Below are 7,223 nucleotides of genomic sequence, written 5' to 3'. Positions count from 1 at the left end.
CTTTGTGCAGCAACCGCTGCATCTTGTCGACCGGCTGGTCTCTGGGCACGGGCTGTACTCTTAACCAGGTTAGTTACTTATGTGTTCATATCATCCTCAGTCAGGTTATCGTGGTCATTAACCTGTGTTTCCTCTGTCCAGAGTTTTCTGCCTCAGATGCCCTAACTGCTGCTACTGTAGATCTGCAGGCCGTTTATTTAATACATGCTTTTTGACCTGATGGAGGGATGATGGCCCTGCATCTCGACACTAAGTATTATTTTATCGGGAAAAGATTCTCTTCTTCACCCTTGAGAACAGGTCATACATTTTAAAGTCTTTCTCTATTTATTCCATAATTAACTTAAACATTAAATTTATTCCAGATGTGTAATGAAAGTGAAACTGAGTCTTAAATTTACTAGGACACCAACTCCTCCAAAGATCAGATCGAAATGTTTTCTACTTTCCGTACAGTAATAGATATAAAATATCAGAAATGGCATTATAACGCTTTAAAGACTAATGGGCAGCAAGAGTTGTTTCTATGTCATTGTGTTACTGGTACGATCTGGATCAACAACCTGCCAAAGCTAGTACTTAAAGACAATTTCCAATTTCAAAAAAATGGTCACCTTACCTCCTAGATCCTTTGAAAGCAACCTTGGATGTTTCACAGGACTGTAGAGTCAAAGCAGATAAATTAAAAGGCTGTTTTTTATTTTCTTGTTTCAGCCTAAAATCAAACATTGCTCAGTGGGATGTTTGGGAGCTGAATCACTCATCCCTTTCATTCAGTGAATCTTTCAGTCTATTGTTACTGAAATAACCTTTTGAACAGTCATGATTTCCTTTGTGTTAATGTCAGAGTCTTTTTACATCAAAATGTCCTTATTTCTCTGTTTTCCTGCCAAACATTTTTGTGATCCTTTCAAAGGTGTTTTGATCAATAGTTTTTCAGGCTTTCTGAAGGTCTTTCAAAACCTTACTTTTGTACTTTTGGCTATTTTTTTCATCCATTCTTTTATATCAAGTTTTCCATTTTGAGGGTTTTAAAACAACTTTTCAAAAGCTGCTTTGTTGTTTCTAAATTAATGTGAACATTTGAATATTGTTGTTTCTGTAAACATATAACAGTATATTTTTCTGCAATTACAAGGATGAATATTATGAATGAAGATAAAGAATAAAAATCCACACTGGAAAAGCGATCTATAAATCAGTACAAAATTCTTAGATTGAGGGGATTTATCCATAATTTGAGCAGATAAATGAGATTTTGTATATATTAGTATTTTTATTCATAAAATAATTAGATAGCATGCACTTGAAATGATGCAATGCAACTGTGTCTTTTTCCATTGGTAAAATGTCTTTTTTACCTCCTCAATCCAAGAACAAATACACTTATTTTAAGGGAAAATGACTTATCTAGATTTCAATTTTTTTTCCAGTGTATGGATTTTGCTTATCCTTTTAACAATCGTTTTACTCAAACTGGCCTTAAAATGCAAAATGACAGGTTAAGAGCTGCAAGAAAAAATTTGCTACTGTCTGATGTTACTTGGGAGTGAAAGACAAATGCGCTGACAGGAAGCCACTTTCCTTTATAAAGGAAGAGTGAAAATGATTGGAAGTATTGAGTTATATGAGAGGAAAATTATCTGATATCCATTATTTACGCAGTTTGACTTCGCAGCAGAGCATCCTTGAATTTCATTGTTTATTTTCATTCAAGCATGAACTGTCAGCTCAATCATTCATACGAGGACAAACCAAAAGCAGCTCACCGTGTTGGCATACCTTGGGGGATTCTGCTCAAATCTCCTCCTAGCTTTGTTTTACCTTAAACAATTTTGGATCATGCACCCGATTTAGCACAAGAATTTACCATGAACAGGTGTTTGGTACAGCATGGAGGACAGTTATATCCAAAGCACAAGGAAACCCATAAATGGGCAGCATTTACATAGATGCAGGAGCAGAGGGTAAACATTCAAGCCAAAAGACCACAGTACTGTGCAGCTGTGGGTTTCACTGCATTCCTTAGGCAGTTTATCCATCTAAGAGAGGAGGGAAATAAGACCTATGATGTTTACCTTTCTGCAGCTCCAAAGAAGTGATTTTTGTCCAAACATGGGGAAAAACATAAGGTCTGGGGAGTTCTTTGTGTAGTGAAAACTTTCCAGCATTTATGCTTTGCTTCTTTTAACCCCCAGAGCTGTGACTTTTGAAAAGTTAAGATGATCACAGGGAATATCAGCCTCGCTCCAAACAGCCTGACCTCATCAGAGTCAGGCAGGTGTGAAGAGAAAACCCTCCGGAGGCCCAAAGGGCCTCACGTCTAATCCTCCATAGACATGTAGGTCACCTCTTTCGTTGTGGTAGAGCTAATGTTATAGGAGGCCAGCTGGCAGTGTTAATCGTTTTGTCGAGAGACCTGAAAGGAAGCCCAGCCCTTCAAACATGTGGACAGTGGAGATTTCTCCTTGGATGACAGTTAAACTTACTGTCAGGCTGTCAGGTTTCCATTTCATTACAAACTTCGGGATATACAAGTTAAATTACAAGGTATTTTTAACCCTTTTTGTCTTTTGTATGGTTCATTCTGAAATTGCTGCAGACTATTAGACTTTTTGTTTGAGAAAATGAAAAACAGCTGGTAATCAACATGAAAATTTATTTCAGGACTGATTAAGCTAATCTCTATTTCATGAGTTTAAATAATTAAAGCTGGTAATCAAATATAAAATATGGATGCCAACTATAATTTTGCTTTGAACGTGGAATGGAGTCTATAGTAAATGGAAAGGAAGGAAAAGGATTGGCTGGCTTGACACATTTTCAAGGTGTGAAGAAGAAAAAGCTGGATTTGTCTTCAAATTGACAAAAGCAATTTTTTGTTACATGAAAACCAGAACATTTAGAGCAGCCAGTTCATGACAGACTGACAAGCTTGGACTGATGCAGGTTCCGGCTGCAGATATAAGCCAGCGTTACCCGCAATAACTCTACAATGCTACATTCATGCTGACTTTGCAGTTTCTATCTTAGTCAGTTAAATAACATGCTGCTGTCATTTTGCACATCTTTGATGTTTTTGCTATTTTCAAATATCCCATTACTGTAAAAATATCCATAGCTGTATATTGGTTATTTTATTCTCCAGTTGCACAGTTTTATATTGTCAAAACACTTTACAGTACAATATTTTATTATTTATCTTTTATCTCTTCACTAGTATGTTGTTATAAGTTTTTCAAAGGTCCAAATTTGTGTGACCATTTTTTTCTATAATCTTTTTGCTGTTGTAAACACCAGAATTTCCCCATTGCGGGACAATAAAAGGACTTTATATTCTAATAAGTGTTGTCTGAATAGTGCAGGCAATAAAAAGGAGGTAGGAAAAGGAGCCTTTATCTTTCCTATGATATTTTATTTAGCATAGAGAACCTTCAGGGTACCTAACTGTTGCAAAAGAGCTATAAAGAGACCCTCAATCCTTTGTGTGAGGTGATGCATAAGCACAGCCCACCTTACAGAAATAAAAAAAAAAAAAACATTTAAGCATTACGTCTACTCAGTGTTACAGAAGCAGATGTACACACATTCATGTGTTTTTGGTTTGTGTTATGGAAAGCCACAAACTGCCCACTTCTGGAGCCAGCCAGAAGTCCAAATCACAGCTTTTTACAACTTTTCCAAAGGCTCTTCATGCCGTTCGAGAGCGACAGTAGTTTGTTTCCTGGAGTTTTTCTCCAATCTGTTGATAGTGGTGATATTTATGAGCTAGACCTCACTTGATGTCTGTAGATATTTACATTTGTGAACCCTCGCCTGCTCGCTCGTTGTTTTTCCGCGCAAATCTGTCCGTGTAGTTAAAAAAATTTCCTAGTTGTCGACAAAATTTCTGCACCAAGTGGCAGGGAACACAAAATGCCGTAATTTAGCTGCGCGGACCTTGTGGATAAACTATGCTTCAGAAAAGCTTTGCTACATAAAATACCAGAAACAAAATGGATTATAATATTATTTCTGAAAACATTTTTTTTTATTTTTTTATTTAGAGTACCCAAAAGTCAATAAATACAAATGCATATGAACACTTTAACAAGACTGGGATTGTTTTGTTTTAGCATTCAAAGTTTCAAATGTTCTGAGGAATATAAACGCAGGCTCACATTTCAAAATCTTTGTTTTCAAACTGTTTTGGGCAGTTAGAACTGTTTCACCTAGCTTCTATATTCTTCTGAATCAACTTGAGGTGGACTTGTTCAAGCTAGACGCTTGTGTTTGGGAGGTTTGGTGCTCCCTTTGTCTTTTCTTTTGGTTTGTTTTGAGTTAAACTTAGTCTGAGTGGTTTGGGCAGATTCTAATTTAATTTAATTCTTAACCATTCTTTATTTTGTTTGCCTCCCCAGAACCCCTAGACCTTTGGGGAGTAACACAGACAAATCTTTTTAACCATTAAACATGTTGACAGACAAAAAAAAAACATTGGATAAAAGATATATGATTAAATCTATAAAGTTCACCAAGGACATTTTGACTTAAAGTAGTTATTGTACTTGAAAGGTCAACTCTTTACATATATTCCAACAAGATCCAACCAACATAACAATATATCCTTCATAAATCCACATACTAAATGCCTTTCTTTTGATTCCACTAGACAAATAATTATTGACATCAGTTAACTTTGTAAACAGGCACTCTATGCCATTAGCAATAGTCATATTTTATGTCCTACTGCTTAAAATGTGGAGACATCTGTATGGATATACTGGAATATTATTTGATGAAAAAGTGGATTATGCTTCGTCCTGTTATAAATCTAATCTGCTTTCTGTCTCTCCCAAGACTCTTGAAAAAGAGATCAATTTAAGTTATTTTCATGTTGAAAATCTTTTTGTCTTTTTCAGCTGAAGACAGAATAGAAAGAGTTCATTGTTTGCTATCAGGTCTGTTTGAAGATAAACATTATCTTCCTCCTCCTGACAATTCTCCTGCTGGTGTTCAATTCCTTGTTCAGACAACAGTAACTGTGGAGGAAATGAAAGGGAAATACCTCCTTATTTCCTTCACACTAAATGGACAGAGGCATGAAATAAACTACACTACAGTTATTCCTTTTTAATGTTATCCATCTATTCAGAGAAACACCAGTATTCCTCAGGGTATTTTTCATGTGAAAATAAGGTGTAACACTGTGATCACATTATTGAGAAAGGAAGTGAGAACTTTTCACCTTTCCTTGTCAATGTACCTTGTAATCATGTCACAGTAGGAGACAACAGTTGGCTTTATTTTTTACTCTTCCTTCTAGGCTCCATGGTAATTGCTACTTGCTGTGATGTAGGGGACAAAAAAGGAAACCTTAATGTTTGGATTACTCACCCAGCAGCACTGAAAGTTTCTTTTCAATACTTAAGCTAAATGAATAGTAGTAACTTTATATCGAACAGCAGGAAGTCTGGGATATCTGTTGACTCCTCTTTCTGTGTTTTCTTAGAATATAGGCTTAAATATCATATATAATTTGCAATCAACTGTTTGTGGACAAGTCTGTTTGCATCTACAAGTTATCTGAACAAAATATATATTTCAGTGCTAACTGTGGTAACTACTACATAAATCAATAGACCAGGTGGCGGGCTGACATTTTTGAGGTTTAAAAAAAAAAAAAAAATTAGGCTTACTTTCTTAAACCGCTGCCCAACCAGAAAACAACTGGAATGCTCCCACTTTGCTGCAGATTTCCAAGCTTGTGCAGGGGAAATAAATATATTTTTTTCACATAGCTTTTAGGGCGATGTTTGATTAAGAAATAGGTTATAGCAGAGAAGAAAAGCTCTTGATTGACTCGTCTATATACATATATCCCTCTCCCATCTGCTGTCATGTTGTGTATATCGAGACCAAAAGAACAAGATCCATGATGCAAGTAGCTGAAATCAGCTTCCCCTAAAGCGTGAACTGACTTTGCCTTAGCAATAATAATAGAGAAAACCAACATCCCCATCGGCAGCTTGCAGTAGAGCTGCTGCTCCTCCACATCGCAAATTACCAGAAATCCTTCTGTATGCCATCCTACTGGCGGCACAGTCTGTTAAACTTTTCTTGAAGTACTTGTTAACTTAATCAATATGCTGTTAATGCTAAAGACTTGCGGATTTATATTTGTTTGTAACAAAAAAAAAAAAAAAAAAGATGGCAATTTAGAGACTTGTAGTTTTTCCACAAATATTATTGCTCAAGAGTTTATTATATTTTCAGGTCTCTATAACCGACGTTTGAATTAAATAAAAGTCCATATGCCACTCTTTTATTTGGTCTACATTATTTCCCATTTTTAAGTTTTCCCCCAAAATACAACATGATGTAGAAATCTATTGAGATGTTATTATAACTAATGATGACAGCATTAATAATGATTTTACTTTTTTTTTTTTATATACCATAAATGAAAACGTAGAAGCTCTGAAATAAATCCTCATGAAATAGCATCCAGTTCGGATTTGTTTAAAAATATAGGCATCAGATGACTGCTTAAATAGCAACAAAAGCAAGAGGATATCAGGCCGATAATGTTTCTCTCAAATCTCAGTTTTCTGTTGATTGGCCACAAAAATGGTTCAGTTACTAGACTTTTGGTTTTCCGGAGAGCCCCTTCTGTGCTCCAAATCTCTGGAGCCAGATCGAGGATGCCATTCATTGTGAAATTAGCTTACATTACTTAAATGTCCCTCATATACTTTTTCACTGTGGTTTTCTTGAGAAAATTGGTTAATTTTCTTAACTAAATATAACGCAAGCCGTTTTCTCATTATAACGAGGTGATTGGTGTGTGTTCATCCTTTAATGCCACAACAGCTGTAGAGGATTTATCAGTATAAGTCACGGCAGCCGATGTGTATTTCTGAAAATAATCCTGTGTTTAAAAAGACAATGTTGTTGGTTTGATGATTTGCTTCTACTTCTGATTCATAAGCAACTAGACATATGCCTCCGGGTGTTTTCTGAACAAGCCCGGTTGTCATGGTTTTGGTTTTGTTCAAGTTTTATCTCGGAGTTTTTATTGATCTTATTTTTCATTCTTGTGTTCTAGGTATTTTTGACTGGATTTGGGTTCTTAGGCCCCGTCCACACGAAGTCAAAACGAACACGAAACGCTAATATTTTCCAGAACGTTTGTCGTAAAGACGGAGACGTAAAATAAATGTGATCTTCCACACGAATGCATG

The sequence above is a fragment of the Cyprinodon variegatus genome, unplaced genomic scaffold (assembly GCF_000732505.1).
Source record: "Cyprinodon variegatus isolate N-32 unplaced genomic scaffold, C_variegatus-1.0 Scaffold633, whole genome shotgun sequence".
NCBI classification, from domain to species: Eukaryota; Metazoa; Chordata; class Actinopteri; order Cyprinodontiformes; family Cyprinodontidae; genus Cyprinodon; species Cyprinodon variegatus.
This window is presented reverse-complemented; position numbering follows the sequence as displayed.